Raw genomic sequence first — 24,288 nt, 5'->3', positions numbered from 1 at the left:
CAGGCTGGAGAGGCACTCTGGAGACCTGCAATAAAAGACTACGGTCACACTTTACTTTGAGCTCACAGTATCCAGTCAGACTCTTTATTCATATACAACAACTGGCGATGAGATACTGATGATGAACCCAATGATGCAGAGAACAGTGGACATCCTGGACAAATTCTTGGAGGGAGATGATTGGGAAAACTTCGTGGAGCGATTCGACCAATACTTCGTGGCCAATGAGCTGGAAAGAGAAGAGAACGTTGCCAAATGAAGGGCAATTCTCCTCACCGTCTGCGGGGCACCAACATATGGCCTCATGAAAAATCTGTTTACTCCACTGAAACCCACAGAGAAATCATACAATGATTTATGCACACTGGTCCGGGAGCATCTGACCGGAAGGAAAGTGTTCTGATGGCGAGGTACCAGTTATGTCGCCAAGCTAAGATGCCTTGCAGGATATTGCGAATTTGAAGGACATTTGGAGCACATGCTCAGAGACGTTTTCGTACTTGGAATTAGCCATGAAGTGACACTTCACAAACTTTTGACTGTAGAGATCCCAACCTTGAGTAAGGCCATAGCGATTGCCCAGGCGTTCATTGTCACCAGTGACAATACTAAGCAAATCTCTCAGCACACGAGTGCTGCTACAAGTACTGTGAACAAAGTGATGTTGTTTTCAAATTACAATGTACAGGGCAGGTCACACTTGCCTGCAGCTGCACGTCCGCAGATGTCTCAGAGTCCACCATCAAGGGTGATGAATGCAAGGCCATTAACACCTTGTTGGCGCTGCGGGGATGATCATTGTTTCCATTCATGTTGCTTCAAAGAATATGTTTGCAAGGGCTGTGGAACAATGGGACACCTCCAGCATATGTGCACGCGAGCAGAAAACCGTGTTAATCCTGCAAACCACCATGTTGCAGAGGAGGACAGATCCATGGCAGATCACGACAAACCAGAGCCTCATACCGAGGAGGCAGAGGTATATGGGGTGCACACATTTACCACAAAGTTTCCCCCGATAATGCTGAAGGTTGAATTAAATAGACTCCCAGTGTCAATGGAGCTGAACACGGGCACGAGCCAGTCCATTATGAGCAAAAAGACTTTTGAAAAATTGTGGTGCAGCAAGGACACCCATTCGCACAAAACTGAGAACTTACACAAAGGAACTGATTCCCGTAATCAGCAGTGCTACTGTAAAGGTCTCCTATGATGGAGCGGTGCGCAAGCTACCACTCTGGGTGGTATCGGGCGATGGTCCCACACTGCTCAGCAGGAGTTGGCTGGGAAAGATATGCTGGAACTGAGACGACATCCGAGCGCTCTCGTCCGCTGACAACACTTCGTGTGCCCAGGTCTTAAACAAGTTCCGTTCGCTGTTCGAACCAGTCATCGGGAAGTTCCGAGAAGCAAAAGTGCAGATCCACCTAAATCCGGAGCCGTGACCCATCCATCACAAGGGGAGAGCAGTACCATACATGATGAGAGAAAGGGTAGAGATCGAGCTGGACCAGTTGTAACGAGGGGACATCATTTCGTCGATGGAATTCAACGAGTGTGTCAGTCCGACTGTTCCAGTGCTCAAGGGAGACGGCACCATCAGAATCTGTGATGATTACAAAGTAACTATCAATCGTTTTTCCCTGCAGGGTCAATACCCACTACCAAAGGCCAATGACCTTTTCACTACCCTGGCGGGAGGAAAGACATTCATGAAGCTGGACTTGACCTCGGCCTACATGATGCAAGAGCTGGAGGAATCATCGAAGGGCCTCACCTGCATCAACACGCACAAAGGTCTCTTCATTTATAACAGATGCCCATTTGGAATTCGCTCAACCACGGCGATATTCCAGAGAAACATGGAAAGCATACTGAAGTCGGTCCCGCGCATGGTGGTCTTCCAGGACAACATCTTGGTTACAGATCAGGACACAGTCGAGCATCTGCAGAACCTGGAGGACGTTCTTAGTCGACTCAACTTCGTGGGGCTCAGGTTAAAACGCTCGAAGTGCGTTTTCCTGGCGCCTGAAGTGGAGTTCCTGGGGAGAAGAATCGTGGCGGACGGCATCAGGCCCACCGATTCGAAGACGGAGGCAATCGAGAATGCACTGAGGCCACAGAACATGACGCAGCTACGGTCGCTTCTAGGCCTCCTGAACTATTTTGGTAACTTCTAACCGGATCTCAACACACTGTTCGAACCATTGCATGTCTTACTGCGTAAAGGAGACGAATGGGCAAAAGCCAAGAAAATTCCTTTGTAAAAGCTATAAAATTGTTATGCTCAACAAATTGCTTGTGTTGTATGATCCATGTAAGCATTTGGTACTTGCATGTGATGCGTCGTCATATGGTTTTGGGTGTGTATTGCAACAAGCTAACGAATCTGGGAAATTGCAACCGGTAGCTTATGCATCCAGAAGTCTGTCTAAGGCTGAGAGAGCCCACAGCATGATTGAAAAAGAAGCGTTAGCGTGTGTCTATAGGGTAAAGAAAATGCATCAATATCCGTTTGGGCCAAAATTTGAATTGGAAACGGACCACAAGCCACTAATATCTAATATCCCTGTTTTCCGAGAGCAAGGGGATAAATACAAATGCTTCGGCCTGTATCCAGAGATGGGTGCTTACATTGTCCGCATACATCTACGCCATCCGCCACAGGCCAGGCACAGAAAATTGTGCCGATGCTCTCAGTAGGCTGCCATTGCACACCACGGGGGTGGAAATGGCACAGCCCGCAGATCTAATCATGGTTATGGAAGCATTTGAGAGTGAGCAATCACACGTCACAGCCTGACAGCTAAGAACCTGGACGAGCCAGGACCCCTTACTGTCCCGAGTAAAAATTTGTGTGCTTCACGGGAGCTGTTCCAGTGTCCAGTGGAAATGCAGGAAGAGATAAAGCCGCACCAGCGGCGCAAAGATGAAATGTCTTTTCAGGCAGATTGCCTTCTGTGGGGCAATCGGGTAGTGCTCCCCAAGGAGGGTAGAGGTATTTTGACCTCCACAGTACCCACCCAGGCATCGTAATGATGAAAGCGATAACCAGATCCCACGTATGGTGGCCCGGTATCGATGCGGAGATAGAGCCCTGCGTGCACAGATGTAACACATGCTCACATTTAAGCCACTCACCCAGGGAGGCGCCACTAAGTTTATGGTCTCGGCCCTCCAAACCGTGGTCCAGGGTCCATGTCGACTATGCAGGCCCGTTTTTGGGGAAAATGTTCCTTGTGGTTGTTGATGCGTACTCCAAATGGATTGAATGTGGGATAATGTCAGCAAGCACGTCTGCTGCCACCACTGAAAACCTGCGGGCCATGTTTGCCATGCATGGACTACCTGATGTCCTTGTGAGCGACAACGGGCCATGTTTTACCAGTACCAAGTTCAAAGAGTTCATGACTCGTAATGGGATCAAACATGTTACATCTGCCCCGTTCAAACCAGCATCCAATGGTCAGGCAGTGCAAACTATCAAGCAGGGCTTGAAGAGGGTAACTGAAGGCTCATTGCAGACTCGCCTATCCTGAGTTACCGCACGAGACCACACTCGCTCACCAGGATTCCACGTGCTGAACTGCTCATGAAAAGGGCACTTAAGATAAGGCTCTTGTTCTGCATGAACAGGTAGAGAGCAGGCGGCTTCAGCAAAGTGCATATCGTGATAGTGCTAATGTGTCATGCAAAATTGAAATTAATGATCCTGTATTTGTATTGAATTATGGGCATGGTCCCAAATGGCTTCCTGGCACTCTTGTGCCCAAAGCAGGGAGCAGGGTGTTTCGGGTCAAACTTTCAAATGGACTCATTCACCGGAGACACTTGGACCAAATCAAACTCAGATTCACGGACTATCCTGAGTAACCAACTTTGGACCCTACTTTCTTTGACCCCCCAACATACCGTAAGGGGGTGGTCCCGGGGATTACGTTCACCTCTGACCAACTTGAGCCGTTCGAATCGCTCCCACTCCCTTGGGTTCTAGACTCAATTTATTTGGGGGATATGACAAAGTGTGAAGGACAACTGGTTTGGTGCAAAAGAACTTTGACTTTATTAAAGACAAGAAAGTACAATATCAAACGTATAATCACTTTACAAAGAACAATACATTACACATTAAAAGGGGGGTGCAGTCAAAATTACAACTCCCACCTCTCAATATTTAATTCTAGCTAGGTTAGACTCCAGGGCAGGCAGGGACTATGCTTACCAATCCTTTCTGGTCAGTTAGCGGTAGTTCGCGATTTCGGGGTTCGTTGAAATCTGTAGGTTCTCCTTGCCGTACCCTGAATGTCGTGGAAGACTTCTTACTGCGCAGTTTTCAGTTGGGTTGAGTCCGCTGATGCGTTAAGGCGCGTTTTGGATCTATGGGGTAAGTACCTGGTTTTGTTTGTTAGAAATAGTTTCAAACTCTCTTTAGGTAATGTTTTCACCTGTTGGTAGTCAGGCCTTAGATTGTAGAGTGAAAACTTTGAGATTCTTCAGTTTCTTCCCTTTGGAATTTTGTTTTGAGTTTGGTCGATCGCTGTGGTTTTCGTTGGGACCACGTTGGCTGTAGTCGGTTGCTGCCACGATGGTGACATTCTTCCTTCCTTCAGGACTTCAGGACTTCGAGGCTGGAGAAGTTAGTTTACAACTGTCGCATTGGTTTCTTTCCCTTCTTGATGACATAAGCGTAGTATGGCAAAGTGTGTCATTCCCCTCTGTTGAAACAGGGGGCCAGTTATACGGTTTGAGCTGTTCTAATCTTCGCGCTAAATCAGTCCAGGATTCTTTGTTTAAGTTTGGCGGGTTGACTTCTCTTTGTAATATTTTGGCGGGCTCGTTAAAAGTTAATATGTCTTGGGTGGGTTGCATTTCTAAATCTATTTCCTGATGGAAATATTAGCTTGCTAATCGCAATGTTCTTTTGTGCTTGGTTTTTCGCTTACAGGCTGTGGTGGGCCCTTTGTTTTTATTCATGTTGAAGATGGCTTTTCTCAGTTTGGTTAGATGGCTAGCCATCTCTGAGTTATTGTTGTAATGTAAATGTCTCTTGTGGAGAAGGTTTTCCAAATGTCCTTTCCTCCAGACGAGTTAACTTAGTCTCAACACCCAGACAGTTCTAATAATCAAGTGGGCTTCTTTAGTTCTTTAGGCTCACCCACAGACTTGAATTTGTCTTTTAAAAGTCCAAAATTCAACTAAAGTTCATTGTTTCTTCCATAAGCACTTTACGATTTCAAACTTTCCGGTAGATATTCCCAAATTAAATTTCCTTTCAAATGAGCCACCGGGGAGTTTCTCGTGAATTTTGCATCCTTCAATACACACCAGTGGCAACCAACACTGTGGTTGGCCACGAAGCAGAACCCATCACCAGCAGCAGCCCAGCAGGACTCACGACACCAGGCAGGCCAGCTACACAGCAGCCCAGCGAGGGCCCAACAAACGATTCAACAAAACCAGCATTTGCACCGAAATGATCAACCAGGGAAAGAAAGGCCCGAGATCGACTCACCTTGTAAATAGTTACACTGTTGACTTTAGAGCGGGGCTGGGGGGAGGGGGGAGTGTTTTTATGTATTTAAAATTGTATTTACCTTGTACAGCCACCAGAGGGCTCATCCCCTGAAATCCCAAGTGATCCCACAATCCCTTGGGAGCACAGGTACTTAAGGAGGCCTCACAAAGGAGACCTTACAGGCTGGAGACGCAATCTGGAGACCTGAATTAAAAGACTAAGGTTACTTTGAGCTCACAGTATCCAGTCAGACTAGTTATTCATATACAACAAACTGCACTTTTAAAATTGTTCGGCAGTTCTTATTTTCCCAAAGAGCATCGAGCCTCTGGAATGTGATGTCAGATTGTGTGATGGGTGCTGACTCTCTGCACACCTTTAAGCGGGAGCTGGACTAATTCTTGACCGGGGCAGAAATCACCTTATGTAAAAGGTAAGTGCTTTAACAGTTAACGTATGTGTAGGCTTGTAATGCATGTAGCTCCACACTGTGGATGTGGACGTATTGTGGAATGCAACTACAGAATTAATAATTAAACAGAGCAGCAGGTTCCGGAGACCTCCGAGAGCTGCCTGCCATGTTAGAAAGCTGTGTGTGTGCTTGTGCTCTGTGAATATATCACATTTGGTGGTGAGATGGGATTTTTCGGATGATATAAAGCTGAAATTTTGTTGGTGAAGGTTTCAGCCAGCCAACAGAGAAACTTTGGAAGCTTTTCTGTCTTTGGGAAAAAGCTACAAAATCTGAGGTAAAAAACAAGCTCACTGTCTGCACTGCAGAGTTTAAAATAGCAGCATCCATAGCTGTAAAAGGACATTTAGGTGAATATAGACATGATCAGGAAAGGTTTAAAGCATATGTGGACCGGCTAGAAATGTATTTCACTACAAATAACATAATTGAAGTTCCAGACAATGCAGATCAGAACTGGGCTGTGTTGGAATGGAAGAGAGCAATCTTTTTATCTGAAGCACATCCGGCATTGTATGAAACCCTGGTAAATCTGCTTATGCCTGATGAACCAAAGGACAAAATGCTTAAGGAGATTTTAATGAAGCTGGAGCAACACTATAACCCCAAACTGTTAGAAATTGCTGAAAGCTATTGTTTCGGGATTCAAAATCAAAAGACTGATGAAAGTATCAGTGATTACATTGTAGCATTAAAATAGCTATCTATTCACAGTAATTTCGGAAACTTTCAAAACCGAGCATTGAGAGATAGTTTTGTTTGTGGGGTGAAAAATGATGCGATCAGAAGAAATTTATTGATGATGGATGACTTGACTTTTGAGATTGCTTGTCAGACAGATGGGCACGGCCGATCAATATTCCCGAGAATTTCAAAATAATTACGGTCATCAGGAACCGAGGTAAATCACCTGCAGGTTCAAAGTAAAAGGCGGTGGGGACCCAAAATCTCAGAAACGGGAAATTCGAACAGAGCATCGAAGTCATGCTATAGGTGTCTGGGACAACACATTGCACAAAGTTGTCGATATGTGAAGGCAGAGTGTTTCTTCCACAGAAAGACTGAGCATCTTGTGAAGGCATGCTGACTGAAGGGTAAACCAAAGAAAAGCAAAAAGAGTAGAAATCCCCAGAGACTACATAGTATGGAAGAACAACAGGACGAGGAGATGTTAGAGTTACACGTCATCAGGAGCACGAGGTTAACGGACAGTGATTCGAAAAGTATCAAAATCCACACAGATGTTGCGGGATTCAAGATACCAATGGAAATTGAAACGGGTGCATCCGTGAGTGTAGTACCTGAGTAGCTATACCTCGACAAATTGCGTGATTTCCAACTGGAGAAATCCAAGATGGAACTGCGAGGCTACTCGGGAGAGCAAATTCCTGTGGTAGGTCGTATCACCGTACCGGTGAAATATAAGGATCAATTTCAGAACTTGCCTCTAATAGTAGTGAAAGGAGACAAGCCTGCCTTACGAGGAAGAAATTGGTTGAGATCATTGAAGCTGGATTGGAGTGAGATTTTCTGTGTGGAAGCGAGATTTGCATCAACGGATGATGTTATCAAGAAGTATCCGAAGGTGTTCTGCGAAATGGGCAATCCAATCCAAGGCTTCAAGGCGAGTGTCAGGGTACAGAAGGACGCTGGATCGGTTTACTACAAGCCACGTTCCATACCATATGCGCTCAAGGAGAAAGTTGAGCAATAAATCAAAAGACTAGAGACTGAGAACATTATTTCTAAGATAGATCGATGTAATTGGGCTACACCCAGTTTTGTTGTACCTAAGTCCGATGGTAAGGTAAGATTGTGTGGTGATTATAAAGTAACCGTAAACCAGGTTCCAGAGGGTAATGTCCCCAATACATTGCCAAATATAGTAGATTTGTTCACAACACTGACAGATGGTCAGATGTTCTCAAAACTGGATCTTACGAATGCCTACTTACAGCTTGAACTAGATGAGGAGTCCAAGTCATGCTTGACTATAAATACTCATCCAAGCCTGCATCAATTTAATAAGCTACCATTTGGAGTGTCTTCCACCCCTGCCATATTCCAAGGGGTGGTGAACCAGGTTTTGCAAGGTATTGAAGGGGTAGTATGTTATTTAGATGAGATACTAATTTCCACAACAAATAGGCAAATTCATAAGATTTTGAATGAAGCCCTCAAACGGTTAGAGAAGCACAGAGTACAAGTGTCTGCTCGTAAGTGTGAGTTATTTAAAAACTCAGTGGAGTACTTAGGGTACAGAGTAGACAAAGGTGATTTACATCCAACCATGGGAAAGCGGGATGCAATCAGAAATTTACCCACTCCCAGGAATATCACTGAACTTCATTCATTCTTGGGTCTTTTGAACTGTTATGGGAAGTTCCTACCAAATTTGGCTACGTATAACATCCACTGAATGAACTATTGAAAAAACAGGCCCATTGGAAGTGATCAAAAGAATGCGAAACAGCATTCAAAAAGTGTAAAAGCAAATTGGTAGAGAGAACCATGTTAGTTCACTATGACGTATCTAAGGAGATAAAGCTAGCATGTGATGCTCTCCATATGGAGTTGGGGCAGTGATCTCTCATGTATCATGTAGTGGGGAGGAGAGACCAATTGCTTTTGTTTCACGCACTCTCAGTACCAGTGAGAATAATTATGCGCAAATTGAAAGGGAAGCTTTAGCATTAATTTTTCGGGTCAAGAAGTTGTACAAATATTTGTATGCTCGTAAGTTTATCATTACTGACCATAAGCCCCTAACAGCAATCCTCCATCCAAAGTCCCCAGTTCCAACATTAGCTGCAGCCCGAATGCAGAGATGAGCTTTGATTTTGTCAGCTTATACATATGATAGTGAATACAGATGATCAGCTGATCACAGTACTGCTGATGATATATTTCATTGCCTTCCCCATCACAACTTACACTGGATAGGGAAGAAGTGTTTTATTTTTCATACATTGATGAACTGCCAGTCACAGCTGAAGAGATTGGTAGAGCAACCAAACGTGACCCAGTGATGTCAAAGGTGTATGAGTATATTGCAAATGGCTGGCCAAACCAGGTAACAGATAAAGATAATCATCCATTCTTCATTTGAAGGAATGAATTATCAGTCAATAAAGATTGTATAATGTGGGGTGCAAGAGTGGTTATACTAAATATATTCAGGTCCAAATTATTAGGAGACGTCCATGCCCAGCACCTGGGAATGTGCTTGACCAAGAGTTCTGCGCGTAGTTACTTATGGTGACCAGGTCTCGATGAAGATATTGAGTACATCGTGAGTCAGTGTACGACATGTCAATCGGTAAGCAAGCAACCATCATCAGTACCATTACAGCCATGGAAATGGCCTCCTCGGATGTGGCAAAGGCTACATATTGATTTGCTGAGTTAGAAGGACAACAATTGTTCATTGTGATTGATAGCCATTCAAAATGGGCTGAGGTGTTTCTAATGTGGAAAACAACAACAAGTAAAACATTAGACATTTTGCGAAGTTTATTTTCTTCATTTGGCCTCCCAGAAGAAATTGTTTTGGATAATGGACCACAATTTCATTCCGAAGAATTTGCACAGTTCACGAGCAAAAATGGTGTGAAACATACCAAGGTTCCACCATACCACCCTGCTTCAAATGGTGCAGTTGAGCATGCTGTACAAATTGTAAAACGTGCCCTCATAAAACAAATATTAGATCTAAATCCAAAGAAACGATAGTTATTGGATCACAAATTGGCTAATTTTTTGATTATATATCGTAATACTCCTCATACAACTAGAACACCAGTAGAGTTGTTTCTCAAATGACAGCCACAAATCAGATTCTCATTGTTAAAACCAAATTTGGCACAGTCCTTAGAAGAGACACAATTAAGACAGAAAGGGAATCATGATAGAGGTAGAGTAAAAGGGAGAAGTGTGAAATTAAACCAGAAGGTGAGAGCGAAAAACCATCACCATAAATGTGTAATGTGGTTACTAGGAAGAGTGGTGAAGATATGTGGTCCTCGCACATATTTGGTCAAGATGTTTGATAATGGACAGGTTAGATTTGTTCATATTGATTATATTTTACCTACAGACATGGGAGGAGTTGAAGGTAGGAATGATTCAATTATTTCTGACTCATCAGATAGTTTTGATACACCAGTAGCAAATCTTAAATCCAATGTACTGGAAACAAATCCAGGAGAGAATCAGAATGAAAGTCTGAGTCCGAGTCAGGAAAACAAACAACCTGAAGTTAGAGTGAGTTCAAATGAAAATCAAGGAAATTACATGGAGGAAAATGTTCCTCAGGTTGAGCCTCGAATGAGTGTAGATTCGACACTATTTTGGAAGGTTCTGTTCAAGAGCGAAGGTATCCTCTTCGAAACAGAAAACAAGTGGTTAAGTTAAATTTATAAATATGGAAAAAAATAAGTCTATATCCTGTGTTATGTATAAACATGCAAGTTAAGTTTGATATTGTTATAATAACTTCATCATTTAGGAAGGAGAAGTGTAATGTCTGTGAGCTTGTAGTGTTTGTAGCTCTACACTTTGGATGTGGACATATTGTGTACTGCAACTACAGAGTTACTAATTAAACAGAAGCAACAGATTCCAGAGACTTTTGAGAGCTGTGTGCTTGTGCTCTGTGAATATATCACAGTATGCATGGTCAATCTGATCTGGATTGGTTTTGATCGCCGGAAAGAAATGGAGAGAGATGTTCAAGATTTTTTCCCCTTTATTAGCCCTGGGTTTATTATGTGCTGCTTAATACTCCCAGGAGATTTCATAGCTGTGTGGCAGTGGGGGGGGGGGGGTGGGGGGTGGTGGTGGGAGGGGGGGGGAGGTATTGTCTAGTCATGATCTCCAGGCATCATGAGTGTAGGGCAGGCTTGATGGACCAGCTTATCTTTTTCTGCCTGTCATTTTCACATGCTTGTAAAGTATTCCAATGGTTGTGAAATACTTCAACACCTCCTGCAGATTATTCTGTACTATGTGTTGTATACGTAATTAAACAGACTAATGGAAACAGGAGTAGTGTAACTAACTGTGTCCTATATAGCAACTCTCAAAATGGCATCCAAAACCAGCATGTTTCCAGCAGGCGTGAAAAGCCCCTGCAAGGTCCTAATGCCTGTCTAGTGAAGGTTTGTGTAACCAGCAAATAGAATATGAACACAACATATTTTCCCCCTTCTGAGAACACAGTCTATGAACAGAAAAAGTCCTTGAGATAGCCAGGCCATGTTCTGATATGCTGAGACGAGCATGGAGCTTGCAGTGTTTAGGGAAACAGAATGGTACCTCTGGTCTGTTGGCCTGTGAATTGGGATCAGTCTACGAGCATTCCATCGAATTCCAGCATTGAGCTCGTAGGGTGAGGACTGAACATTCACCCGATCTGTTTTGGAGGTGAAAGTGAAGATGCGAGCTTATGACTACAGTTTGGGCGCTTAACTCTGATCCAATCTCCATTCTGCAGTTGTCCCTTTTGAGCAAGTTGTTTTGTGTCAGTGTACGACTTCACTTTTCATTGGCGTTCCAAAATCTGGGATGCGAGTGTGGTTATCTTTGTGCTAGGTTTGACTGGGGTTTGAGAATGTCCAGTAGCCAGCGAAGATTCCACCCAATCATGAGTTCAGCGGGTGTCTTCCCCATTAGTGAGTGCTTTGTCGAACGGTATGTGCGGAGAATGGTTTGAACCACTTCGTTGAATGCTTGGCCTGCTGTGAGGTTGGCTTGCAAACCTTCTTTGATGACATGGTTAAATTGCTCAACACCTCCATTGCTTTGAGGATTGTACAGACAGTGAAGCAATGCTCGATAGCATGACGAGTGAGAAAATCCGTGAACTGGTCGGACACAAACTGTGGTCCATTGTCAGCGATTATGACCTCTGGGAGCCCCACTTCATGAACATACACTGCAGAATAATGGCGATCGTTGATGAGGTCACTGAACTAATAGCAATTTCTGGCCATTTGGAATGCAGGTCATGTACTACAACAAGGAAACGCTGGTGCTATGGAGTTGCTTCAACTGGACCAAAGACATCCAACTGAAGTTGTTGCCATAGTCTTTGTGGCCATGGTCTTTGTGGCCATGGAATGGACTTCATTGGCGCTGGTTGGATGTTTATTTGCCTTTTCACTCAGACTGCATGCTTCGCAGTGAGACACAAACTCCTCGATGCGAGTGTCAATTCCAGGCCACCATACTGAATCGCGACATCTCTGCTTCATGTAGACAATGCCAGGGTGTCCATCGTGTGCCAATGAGAGAACGCGCTGTTGAAGCGACTTGGCAATTACTGCTCTATCACCACGAGCTAGGCAGCCATTGTTCCAAATGGAAAATTCATCTCAAAGTGTGTGGAAGGTTTCCAGCTCTTACGGAATTTGCTTAGACCACTCCGTCTTGAGGAAGTGGCATATGTGCTGGAGCATAGCATCACATTTTGATTCCGTTTTGAGTTTGTCGCAAGAGACAAGGTTTCTGATGGACTGAGTGATGATCGATGTGACATATGTGTTGTCATCTGTGAGCAAGGTAGCACCAGAGTCCGAAGCATGTGTCGAGCTGCTGAGCATGTCAGCTACGTGGTTGCGACTGCCAGTGATGTACTGTACCTCAAACTTATACTGATGAAGGCGATCTTACCATCGGCTAATTCGTATTGGTCTGTGCTCAGATCCAGTTGTAGCGAGTAACGTAGTTAACGCTTCGTGATCCGTACTGTCATGTATGTATGCTTGGGGTTACTCGCATCAGGTGGCACCACTGTCGGAAGTCATTGGGTATTACACACATGTGTGCGGGCTAGGTATAAAAGGCAAGCCATCATGTAATGTAATCACTTTGGTCCCTAATAAAGCAGAGCCAGGTTTGTACCTGTATTAGTTCACAGTATTCAGTCTGTCGAGTTATTACATACATAACATTTGGTGACAAGGTAACTTAAGAACCTTCGCATGCAAAAATGAGAACAACTGGAGAGATTCTTGGAGGGAGAGGACGGGGCAGACTTTGTAGCTCGCCTGGACCAGTACTTAGTGGCCAACAAAATGGAGGAACCCACTAACGCAGTTAGGCGCAGGGCGGTCTTCCTCACGGTTTGCGGCCTGAAAATCTATGGACTCAAAGAATCTTCTCTCGCCTGCAAGTCCAATGGACAAGGAGTATGAGGAATCGTGTGTTTTGGTACGTGACCATCTCAAACCAGAAGAAGGCATCATCATCTCACGATATCGATTCTATACGCACGTTCATTCTGAGGGCCAAGATGTGTCGGAATTCGTTGTCGACCTACGACATCTAGCTGGACCGTGTAAGTTTGAAAACACATTGGGAGACATGCTGCGGGACTTCTTTGTAATCGGCATCAACCATGAGGTGATCCTGTGTAAGCAACTGGCAGCGGATATGCTGGGTTTAAGCAAGGCCATCACGATTGCCCAGGCATGCATGCTGATGGACAAAAACTTAAAGCAGATATCATCGAAAAATAAGAACTCAGCAAGTACTGTAAACAGGATTGTATCATCGTTTGGCAGAGCTGCATATGGCAGGGCCTACTTGACTGCATATGCGAGACCTATGGCTGCCCAAAGTCTGCCAATGGGAAGGAATCCGATTTCACCATGTTGGCGTTGTGGGGGCAATCATCGGCCTCATCAATGTCAGTTTAAACAGTATATTTGTAAAGGCTGTTCCAGACTGGGACATCTCCAGCGCATGTGTCCGCAACTGAGCAAGCGTGCTGCGACACACCACGTGGAGGCCGATGACCAGTATAGCGTGGATCTGGATATGCAATCCGAGATACCAGAGGAGGAAGTTTATGCACTGTATTCGTTTCTAACAAAGAACCAACCGATAATGATTAATGTGAAACTTAACAGTGTGCAGGTACCGAAGGAATTGGACACGGGTGTGAGTCAATAAATAATAATGGGACATTCGACAAGCTGTGGGATACTAAGGCTGTGAGGCCTAAGCTGAGTCCAGTCAATGCCAAATTGCATACATACGCTAAAGAACTCATAACGGTGATTGGCAGGGCAGTAGTCAATGTGTCGTATGATGGTGGGGTTAATGATGTACCATTATGGATTGTTCCAGGCAGGAATTGGCTAGAAAAAATCAAATGGAATTGTAACGATATCAAAGCGTTGTCGCCGGAGGATGAGACTCCATGTGCTCAAGTGCTGAACAAGTTCCTCTCACTGTTTGAACCAGGCATTGGCAATTTCACGGGAGCCAAGGTGCAGATCCACGTGGACTCGGATGCAAGACCCATCCATCATAAAGCTCGGGCGGTTCCGTACACGATGAGGAAGAAGGTCGAAATCGAACTGGACAGACTCCAGCATGAAGTGGTCATATCACTGGTCGAATTTAACGAATGGGCCAGCCCCATTGTTCCTGTGTTGAAGTATGATGGCACTGTCAGGATTTGTGGAGACTACAAGGTTATGATCAACCGAGTTTTGAAACAGGATCAATACCCATTACCGAAGGATGATGACCTGTTTGCAATGCTAGCAGAGGGGAAGTCGTTCACTAAACTGGATCTCATGTCAGCCTACATGACACAGGAGCTGGTTGAGATGTCGAAGAAACTTACCTGCATCAACACTCATAAAGGACTGTTTATCTACAACAGGTGTACTTTCGGAATTCGCTCGGCTGCAGCCATATTTCAGAAGAACAGGGAGAGTCTACTGAAGTCCGTCCCTAGAACTGACGTGTTCCAAGATGACATCTGGTCACAGGTCGTGATACCGCCGAACATCTGAACAACCTGGAAGAGGTTCAACATCATCTGGACAAAGTGAGACTCAGACTGAAACATTCGAAGTGCACCAGAAGTCGAATTCCTGGGGAGGAAAATTGCTGCTGATGGCATCAGGCCTACGGACTCGAAAACCAAAGCCATCAAAAATGCACCCAAGCCTCAGAATGTGATGGAGTTGCGTTCATTCCTTGGTCTACTCAACTATTTTGGTAATTTCCTTCCTAGATTGAGCACTTCATTAGAACCACTGCACATGCTGCTAAGAAAAGGCGACAACTGGGTTTGGGGTGCGTCTCAAGATGGAGCTTTTGAGAAAGCGAATAATCTGCTTTGCTCTAACAAGCTGCTGGTACACTATGATCTGTGTAAGCGTCTAGTATTGGCCTGTGATGCTTCGCCATATGGAGTTGGTTGCGTGCTCCAACAAGCTAATGAGTCGGGTAAACTACAACCAAGGGTATGCTTCTAAAAGTTTGTCAAAGCTGGAAAGAGCCTACAGCATGGTAGAAAAAGAAACATTAGCCTGTGTGTATGGGGTTAAAAAGATGCACCACTATCTGTTTGGTCTTCGGTTTGAACTGGAAACAGATCACAAGCCATTCATTTCATTGTTTTCGGAAAACAAAGATATCAATACCAATGCATCGTCCTGCATCCAGAGGTAGGTGCTGACATTATCTGCCTATGATCATGTCATTCACCATAGACCTGGCACCGAGAATTGTGCCAATGCACTGAGCCACCTGCCGTTGCCCACACCAGAGGTGGAGACGCCACAACCGGCAGACCTACTTTTAGTTATAGATGCTTTTGAAAGTGAAGGAACCCCTGTCATGGCTCAACAAGTTAAGACCTGGACTAGCCAGGAACTGATATTATCGGTTGTGAAATGTTGTGTCCTTAAGTGGTGATTGATCTGCCATACCCAAGCAAATGGGTGATGAGACCAAACCTTACAACCATCACAAAGATGACTATCCATTCAGTCAGATTGTTTACTGTGGGGTAATGGTGTTGTTATGCCTAAGAAAGGCAGAGAGAAATTTGTACATGATTTATATAGCACTTATCCCGGTATTGTCATGAGGAAAGCCATTGCCAGGTCTCATGTATGGTGGCCTGGAATTGACTCTGATCTAGAATCATGTGTGTATCAGTGCAACACTTGCATGTAGCTAAGTAAAGCACCAGCAGAATCGCCGCTAAGTCTATGGTCGTGGCCATCTAAACCATGGTCCAGGATCCACATCAACTTTGCAGGTCCCTTCCTGGGAAAGATGTTTTTAGTTGTGGTGGATGCATATTCCAAGTGGATAGAGTGTATAATCAAGTCATCAAGTGATCTCGACTCCATCCCGCAGCTTGCGACCGCCACCAACTCAGTGAAACTCCAACGTTGCATGAGGTAGTCGAAGCCATAAAACAGCTGAAGAATAACAAGGCTACGAGTGCGGATGAAATCCCTGCTGAGGTACTAAAGTGTGGCGGAGAGGCGTTGTTGGCGCGGATACACGACCTCATCTCTCTCATCTGGAGGGAGGAGAGCATGCCGGGAGATCTCAGAGACGCAGTGATTGTGACTATTTTTTAAAAAGGGGACAAGTCCGACTGCGGTAATTACAGTGGAATCTCCCTGCTATCAGCCACTGGTAAAGTTGTCACTGGAGTTCTCCTCAATCGACTTCTCCCTGTGGCCAATGAGCTCCTCCCAGAATCACAATGCGGATTTCGTCCCCTACGGGGCACAACAGACATGATCTTTGCAGCTCGACAGCTGCAGGAAAAATGCAGAGTGCAGCGGCAGCCCTTATACATGGCCTTTTTCGATCTTACAAAGGCCTTTGACACTGTCAACCATGCGGGTCTATGGAGCGACCTCCTTTGTTTCGGATGCCCCCAAAAGTTTGTCAACAGCCTTCACCTGCTTCACGATGACATGCAGGCTGTGATCCTTACCAACGGATCCATTACAGACCCAATTCACGTGCGGACCCGGGTCAAACAGGGCTGCGTCATCGTTCCAATGTGCTTCTTAATCTTCCTCGCCGCCATGCTCCACCTCACAATCAACAAGCTCCCCGCTGGAGTGGAACTAAACTGCAGAACAAGTGGGAAGCTGATTAACCTACACCGCCTCCAGGCCAGGTCCAAGATCACCCCAACCTCTGTCGTTGAGCTGCAGTATGCGGACGATGCCTGCGTCTGCGAACATTTAGAGGCTGAACTCCAGGATATAGTCAATGTATCATATGAGGCATATGAAAGCATGGACCTTACGCTTAACATCTGTAAGACAAAGGTCCTCCACCAGGCTGTCACCGCCGCTCAACACTGCCCTCCAATCATCAAGATCCACGGCACGGCCCTCGACAACGTGGACCATTTCCTATATCTCGGGTGCTTCTTATCAACAAAGGCAGACATTGATACGGAGATTCAACATCGCCTCCAGTGTGCCAGTGCAGCCTTCGGGCATCTGAGGAAAAGAGTGCTTGAAGACCAGGCCCTCAAATCTACCACCAAGCTCATGGTCTATAGGGCTGTAGTAATACCCGCCCTCCTGTATGGATCTGAGGCATGGACAATGTAAAGAAGGCACCTCAAGTCGCTGGAGATATATCACCAACGATGTCTCCGCAAGATCCTGCAAATCCCCTGGGAGGACAGGCGGACCAACATCAGTGTCCTCGACCAGGCTAACATCCCCAGTATTGAAGCATTGATCACACTCGATCAGCTTCGCTGGGCAGGCCACATAGTTCGCATGCCAGATACGAGACTTCCTAAGCAAATGCTTTAAGCTCCTTCGTGGTAAACGAGCCAAAGCAGGACAGCAAAAATTTTATAAGGACACCCTCAAAGCCTCCCTGGTAAAGTGCGACATCACCACTGACACCTGCGAGACCCTGGCCGAAGACCACCCGAGGTGGAGAAAGTGCATCCGGGAGGGCGTTGATCTTTTCGAGTCTCAACGCAAAGAGCGTGAAGAGGCCAAGCGCAGGCAGCGGAAGGAGCGCACGGCAAACCAGCCCCACCGCTCCATTCCCTCGACGAATGTCTGTCCCAATTGTGACAGGGTCTGTGGCTCTCGTATCGGACTGTTCAGCCATCAAAGAACTCATTTAGGGAGTGGAAGCAAGTCTTCCTCGATTCCGAGGGACTGCCTATGATGCCATCCAGTACATCCACAGCGACCATTGAGAGCCTTCGTGTCATGTTTGCCACTCATGGTCTGCCCGACATCGTTGTGAGCGACAATGGACCTTGCTTCACGAGTCTGGAATTTCAAGAGTTCATGAAACTCAATGGTATCAAACATGTGAGGTCAGCACCATTCAAACCCACATCTAATGGTCAAGCAGAGCGTGCTGTCCAAACCATCAAGCAGAGTATGAAACGTGTAACTCAAGGTTCACTGCAGACTCGCTTGTCATGCCTATTGTTTAGTTACAGGACAAGATCCCACACGCTTACCGGGGTCCGCTGCTGAACTATTGCTGAAGGGAGGTCTCAAGACCAAGCTCTCTCTTGTCCACCCTGACTTGAATGATCATGTTGAATACAGACGTCAAAGTCAGCAGTGGTATCATGATCACGCTGCTGTGTCACGTACATTTCTGTTAACGGTCCTGTGTATGTACTAAATTATGGTCAAGGTGCCAAGTGAATTGTCGATACTGTTACCGCCAAGGAGGGTAACAGAGTGCTTATCGTCAAGCTCAATAATGGGCAAACATGCAAGAAACATGTTGATCAGCTAAAGCTGTGGCACACGATTGAACCGGAACAGTCTGAGGAAGACTCAATTAGTGAACAACCAACCTACCCTCAGTCATCAGAGGACTCTGCCGTCATCAATAAATCTGGACTTTTAATCACTGACATGGTCATTGCCACTCCCATCAGATCAGCTACCCAGCCCCCAGTCATAACAGACAGAGAACGCTCGCCCAAGGCTGGAGTTGAACTGAGACGATCAACTCGGGAGTGGAAAGCCCTGGACCATCTCAATTTGTAAAAAGACTGTTACTAATATCTTAAAGGGGGATATTGTCATGTATGTATGCTTGGGGTTACTAGCCACCAGGTGGCACCACTGTCGGAGGTCAATGCGCTGTATGCACGTGTGTGCGGGCCAGGTATAAAAGGCAAGCCATCATGTAATGTAATCACTTTGGGCCCGAATAAAGCAGAGCCAGGTTTGTATGTGTGTTAGTTTACAGTATTCAGTCTATCGAGTTATTACATACATAACACGTATGGAGGGTAAAATTCACATGCATAGATGCAAGCAAGTACATCGCATTCCCCTGTCGATATTTACGTTCTGCAGACAAGAGCATGTGAGAGGTGAAGGCTACTGGGCGTTCCAGGCCGTCAATCCATTGCGAAAGCACAGCAGCCATGGCGATACCTGATGTATCCATGGTGACGTACGTAGTGGCATTCGGATCAAAGTGCACAGCGGATGTGATTTTCTCCTTGAGCGTGGTGAATGCCTGAGCCTGGGAATCTGTCCATTCTTAAGGGACGCCCTTGCATAGCAACTTGCGAAGTGTTTCGACAATGTGCATGTGGTGCGGGATGAACTTCAGATAGAAGTTGCAAGTGTCGAGGAATGATGAAAGTTCTTTGACGTTGGTAGCCTCCTGCATTCGCTGGATCGCGTCAATGTTGTCAAGTTTGACACCTTGTGCTGTGACTCTGTAGCCCAGAAAGTTTATTTCTCCAGAGGCGAATGTACACATCGGCAATAAGTGTAATTTTATGTGTAGCAAGTCTAGCCATAACCGTGTGAAGTCACTGGTCATGTTCTTCCATTGTCCGTCCAAGGACAATGATATCATCAAGCAGATTGAGGGCTCCCTCTATGCCTGCTAGTGTAGTAGTGACAATCTTCTGAAATGCACTTGGTGCAGAAAATAGTCCGCAGGGCATGCGTCGATGCTGATACAGACCTTCATGCATCGTGAATGCCGTGAGCAGTTTGCTGTCCTCCGCTAGGGGTATTTTCTGGTAACTGCGGCGCATGTCGAGTTTTGTAAAAACTATTGAGCCGTAGAATTCTGAATACAGCGTGAGAAGATTGTACTTGTCGGGAATGATGGTCTTGTTGACCTCATTCAGATTGCTGCATAGGCAGATCTCCTCATTTTTACGCCAAGCAATGACTAAGTTCGAGATTCAGGATGAGGAGTCGATGCTCTCAATGATTCCCTGAGATTCGAGTCATGTTAATTCTGTGGATACCTGGTCGCAAATCACAAATGGGAGACGGCGGGGACAATGGCAAAATGTTGTTGTCACTCCAAACCCTGTGAAGTTTGAGGGAAACTGCTTGTCAAAGTCTACCTTATACACTGGTATGCCGATTGGGTTGTAAATTTTGACCACAAGCTTGTCAAAAAGGTCAACGCCCATGAGGCTTCGTCCCTTCACTACATAAAAGGAAAAGTTCTCCAATGTTATGTCCTTGTATTAGACCCCAAGTACCTCAATTTTGGAGTCGGAGTACGCATGTAGAGTGAAAGTTGCGACTGCGGTTGACAGTGCGTGAAGTGGGTTTTGTACACAGCCTCGCTCAATATGGAGACTTTGGCTCCAAGGTCAATGAGGAGGCAGCTGGGCGTGCCATCAATGTTTACATCACAGTCCTTGAATTTGCCCGAACCGATGTGCGAAATATCACTAACGGTGCAAACCATAATGGGTTCATCACTATCAGGGTTATCCACATGTCAAATATGCTGCGATGAGCGACAGACACTAGCAAAATGGTTCATTTTACCACATGCAGAGCATTTCATCCCACGTGCAGGGCAGTTAGGACGCTTTGCTGAATGTGATTTGTTCCCACAGTTAAAGCAATGGAAGTTAGGCCCGCGATCCTTAGTGGGTGGCTTATTACTAGCCCTGGGTCTCTGCTGTGATTTCCGCTTTGGACAAACGCCTTGCACATAGGCTGTCGGTGAAGTCTGCTGTACAGGGGGAGCAGGGGATCTGATCGCTTTTGATTCGGAAAGCGCTGATTCGATTCAGATTGCCAAATTAGTTGCTTTGTCTAATGTCAATTTGTCATCCTCCATGAGCAAGCATTCCCGAATGCGGGGGTTTTCTCAATAATTTGATCCCTGATCATTTCCTCTGTGAGTGCACCAAAGTTACACGTAGCGGCCAGTTCAGTTAATGAAATTATATACTGTTTGATTGGTTCACCGTTCCCTTGCCCCCTTTGACAAAATTTGTATTTCTCCATCATGATACTTTTCTTTGGCCCAAAATATTTCTCTAGGGCGCTTACCATTTTGTCGTAGGACTCCGTGTCTTCAAGTTGGCCAAAAATGCGTTGGCCTTCGGTGCTGAAGCAGTGGATAAGTATTGCACGGCGGTGAGCTGGTGTTATGTTGTTGCGGTCTAACCCACTCGCCGTGATGTACGTAGAAAAGCTTTTTATCCATCTCGGCCATGGGATTGGAGGGTCCCTGGGTGTGGAGAGGAAAAGCGGTGGGGTAGGGAGGTTAATTTGATTCATCCTCATCGCCAAATTATATTGTGTACATAAATAAACAGACTAACTGAAACAGGATAAGTGTAACTAACTGTGTCCTTTATAGCAACTCTCAAAATGGCACCCAAAACCAACATGTTTACAGTGGGCATGAATAGCCCCCGCTGGGTCCTAATGCCTGTGTAGTGAGGGTTTATGTAACCAACAAAAACAGAATATGAACACAACACATGACCTCATATCTATTAAGAGTGGTTTGAAACTGTCCAAACCTAATTCACCTGGGACTTGTGCAGCCTGGAGACAGAATCCCTTATTCCATCTGAGCAGATTTGAACTTCGGTTTCATAGATGAAAGCAAAATCCTCTAACCCGCTTCTCCAGTTAAACCTCCAAACTCATCTATTTCTCTCTCTCTCTCAAGTGACTGCAAGATGGCCATAAACTGGCAGCAAATTCTTCAGCTTAATGAAGAAGGAAAGTTTTTTTTAAGTCAAATGTCAGTGAAGAGAAAGCCTCCAATGTTGGTATTTCTTCAGTTCCATCTATCTCAACTAGCAATACTTGGCACTGCAGCATCATCAAGATCCCACTAATGATGTCTCGAGAGCAATTTGAGAAACAACTGAGAGCTGAAACCCCTACATGAGGTTTCAGTTATTAAACATATTTGGACATGCAATTTATTTTGAAATGTTAGTCATACTAACTTTGTGACGGGGCTCCATAATTCAAGTTTCCACATGACTCAGTTAACCATCCAGGCATTGAATGTTACTTAAAGCTATTCACGCATGTATAATTTTTTTGAAAATTAAAATTAGAGTTCCCTGCAATATCACAAAGTGTTAATGGAGGTCACTTAAACAGACTGTACAAGTTATTGCTCAGAAATCAAAAATAATTAAAGTCAGATATTGAAAATAGGCCTAGAAATTCCCCGTTGTAGTGTTGGCTATTAAGGCCAGATTTCTTGATGAAAAGGTGGCCGTCTTGCTTCCGGCGTGGGACATGGTGGCTGTCGTTTTGGTGAGGGCTATAGCACTGCTGTTGACATCACTGGCCTCTCAAATTTAAATAAGCATATTGTAGAATCAATCGGCGTGCAACACATAACTTGACGCCACAACTGCTATTTTGGACGTTCTTGCACGCTGTGCAGAAAAATGTGCATGAAGCAGCCCTGCAGAGATTCTGTCAGCACTTCTTAGACACACACACATCTTTCAGGTAAGTTTGGATCCCAGCTTTTGGACTTTAAAAAAATATATTATTGAAGTAGTGGCTTGGTGCAATACAATTAAAAAGTTGTTAAAGTATTCAGGGAGTGCAGGGAGTGCTGCTCGGCATTGTATGATAAAAGAAAGCCTATGAGAAGATAGAAACTGCTCAGGTCAGACAGCATCTCAGAAGAGAGAAACGGAGTTAACTGCCAGAATTTTCATTACCTGGGCAGGGCGGGTGCAGACCCCGTTCATATTTTCATGCCGCTCCTCAGAGTGACTTTCCTTTAATGACGTCTATTAAAGCAGGGCTGTGTGTTTCCTGGCTCTATTAAATGATGCAGGTCTGATGACGTTATCGATGACTCATTTCCGTGACTCATTTAAAGGCGCCTTGGCCATATTGCATTTAAAGATTCATCTAGATTCATTTTGGCATTTGGGTCTTGCTTAGCCTTGCACACATGGCTGCACAAAGACAGAGGGCTGCACCCAGGTTCTCAGATGACTCCCTATCTATGCTTGTGAAGGGAGTCAGAGCATCCAGGGAGGTCCTCGTCCCTTCTGATGAGCGCAAGAAACCTCCCCAGGAGACCAAAAGAGCTTGGCTAAAGGCAGCAGAGGAGGTCAACAACAGGGATGTGATGAGGAGGATCTGGGGGCAGTGCTGGAAGTGCTTCAATTATCTTATGAGAGCAGGAAAGGTGAGTGCAAAGCCACACTCAACTTCATCCTGCTGTGTCTCTCATCACATCATCACTCTGCCTTCCCAAGCCTACCATTACGCATCATTACTCACTCCAAAATACCTTGGACGTCCACCCATCTCTCTCTCTCTATGTACATATTCACATCCCCATCTGACTAAGCATCCCTCACACTCACCCTCATCCTAATGCAGTCATACCAACTAACAACACACAAGGAGGCCACTTTGCATTGGCACTACACTTCTTCATATTCACTCTTTAAAGATGTATCCCATGCATTTCTTACACTCATGCCATCACTCTCACTCAAACATCTCTTCTTTCCCTCCTTGCAAGAGAAGAAAGCCCACAATAAGAACACCAAATAACAGTGCTGCCTGCATTCTTTTGAAGAGCGGGAGTTAAGCTTGCCCCATGGTGGCACCACTTGTTTGCTCGTGTTATCGGATTTCTAGGCCACAAACTGCGTATGTGAAGAGGATAAATCTGTTTTTTAATGTAAACTATTAATTTTTTAAAAATGTTTTAAATGCTAATATTCAAATAATTAACTTGATACAAATGAACCTGGGAACAAAATTACTGCAAATTTTTAAAAGTGCATACAGGGAAAATTATAATGGCTGAAATATTGATTAAAAAGCATGACATTCTTGACCAAATACCTGTGTAAGAATGTTATGCAAGTTCGCACTCCTAGAAATTGGAAAATATATCGAGTTATATCAAGTCTACAGCATAGTAACAAGCCATTCAGCCCAACTGGTCTATGCTGGCATTTAAGCTCCACACGAGCTGCCTCTCACCCCCTCTTCATCTAACCGTGTAAGAATATCCTTTTATTCTTTCCTCCCTCATGTGCTTATCTAGCTTCCCCTTAATTGCATCTATGCTATTTGCCTCAACTACTCCTTGTGGTAGTGCTTTCCACATTCTTACCATTCTTTGGGTAAAGAAGTTTCTCCTGAATTCCCTATTGGATTTATTAGTGACTATCTTATATTTATGGGGGCCGATTTTCATTGATGTTCCGCCCGCAGCCACCGAGGTT

This window comes from Pristiophorus japonicus, chromosome 10 (assembly GCF_044704955.1).
Source record: "Pristiophorus japonicus isolate sPriJap1 chromosome 10, sPriJap1.hap1, whole genome shotgun sequence".
Lineage (NCBI taxonomy): Eukaryota > Metazoa > Chordata > Chondrichthyes > Pristiophoridae > Pristiophorus > Pristiophorus japonicus.
The sequence above is the reverse complement of the archived record's forward strand: the minus strand, read 5'-3'. Positions refer to the sequence as shown.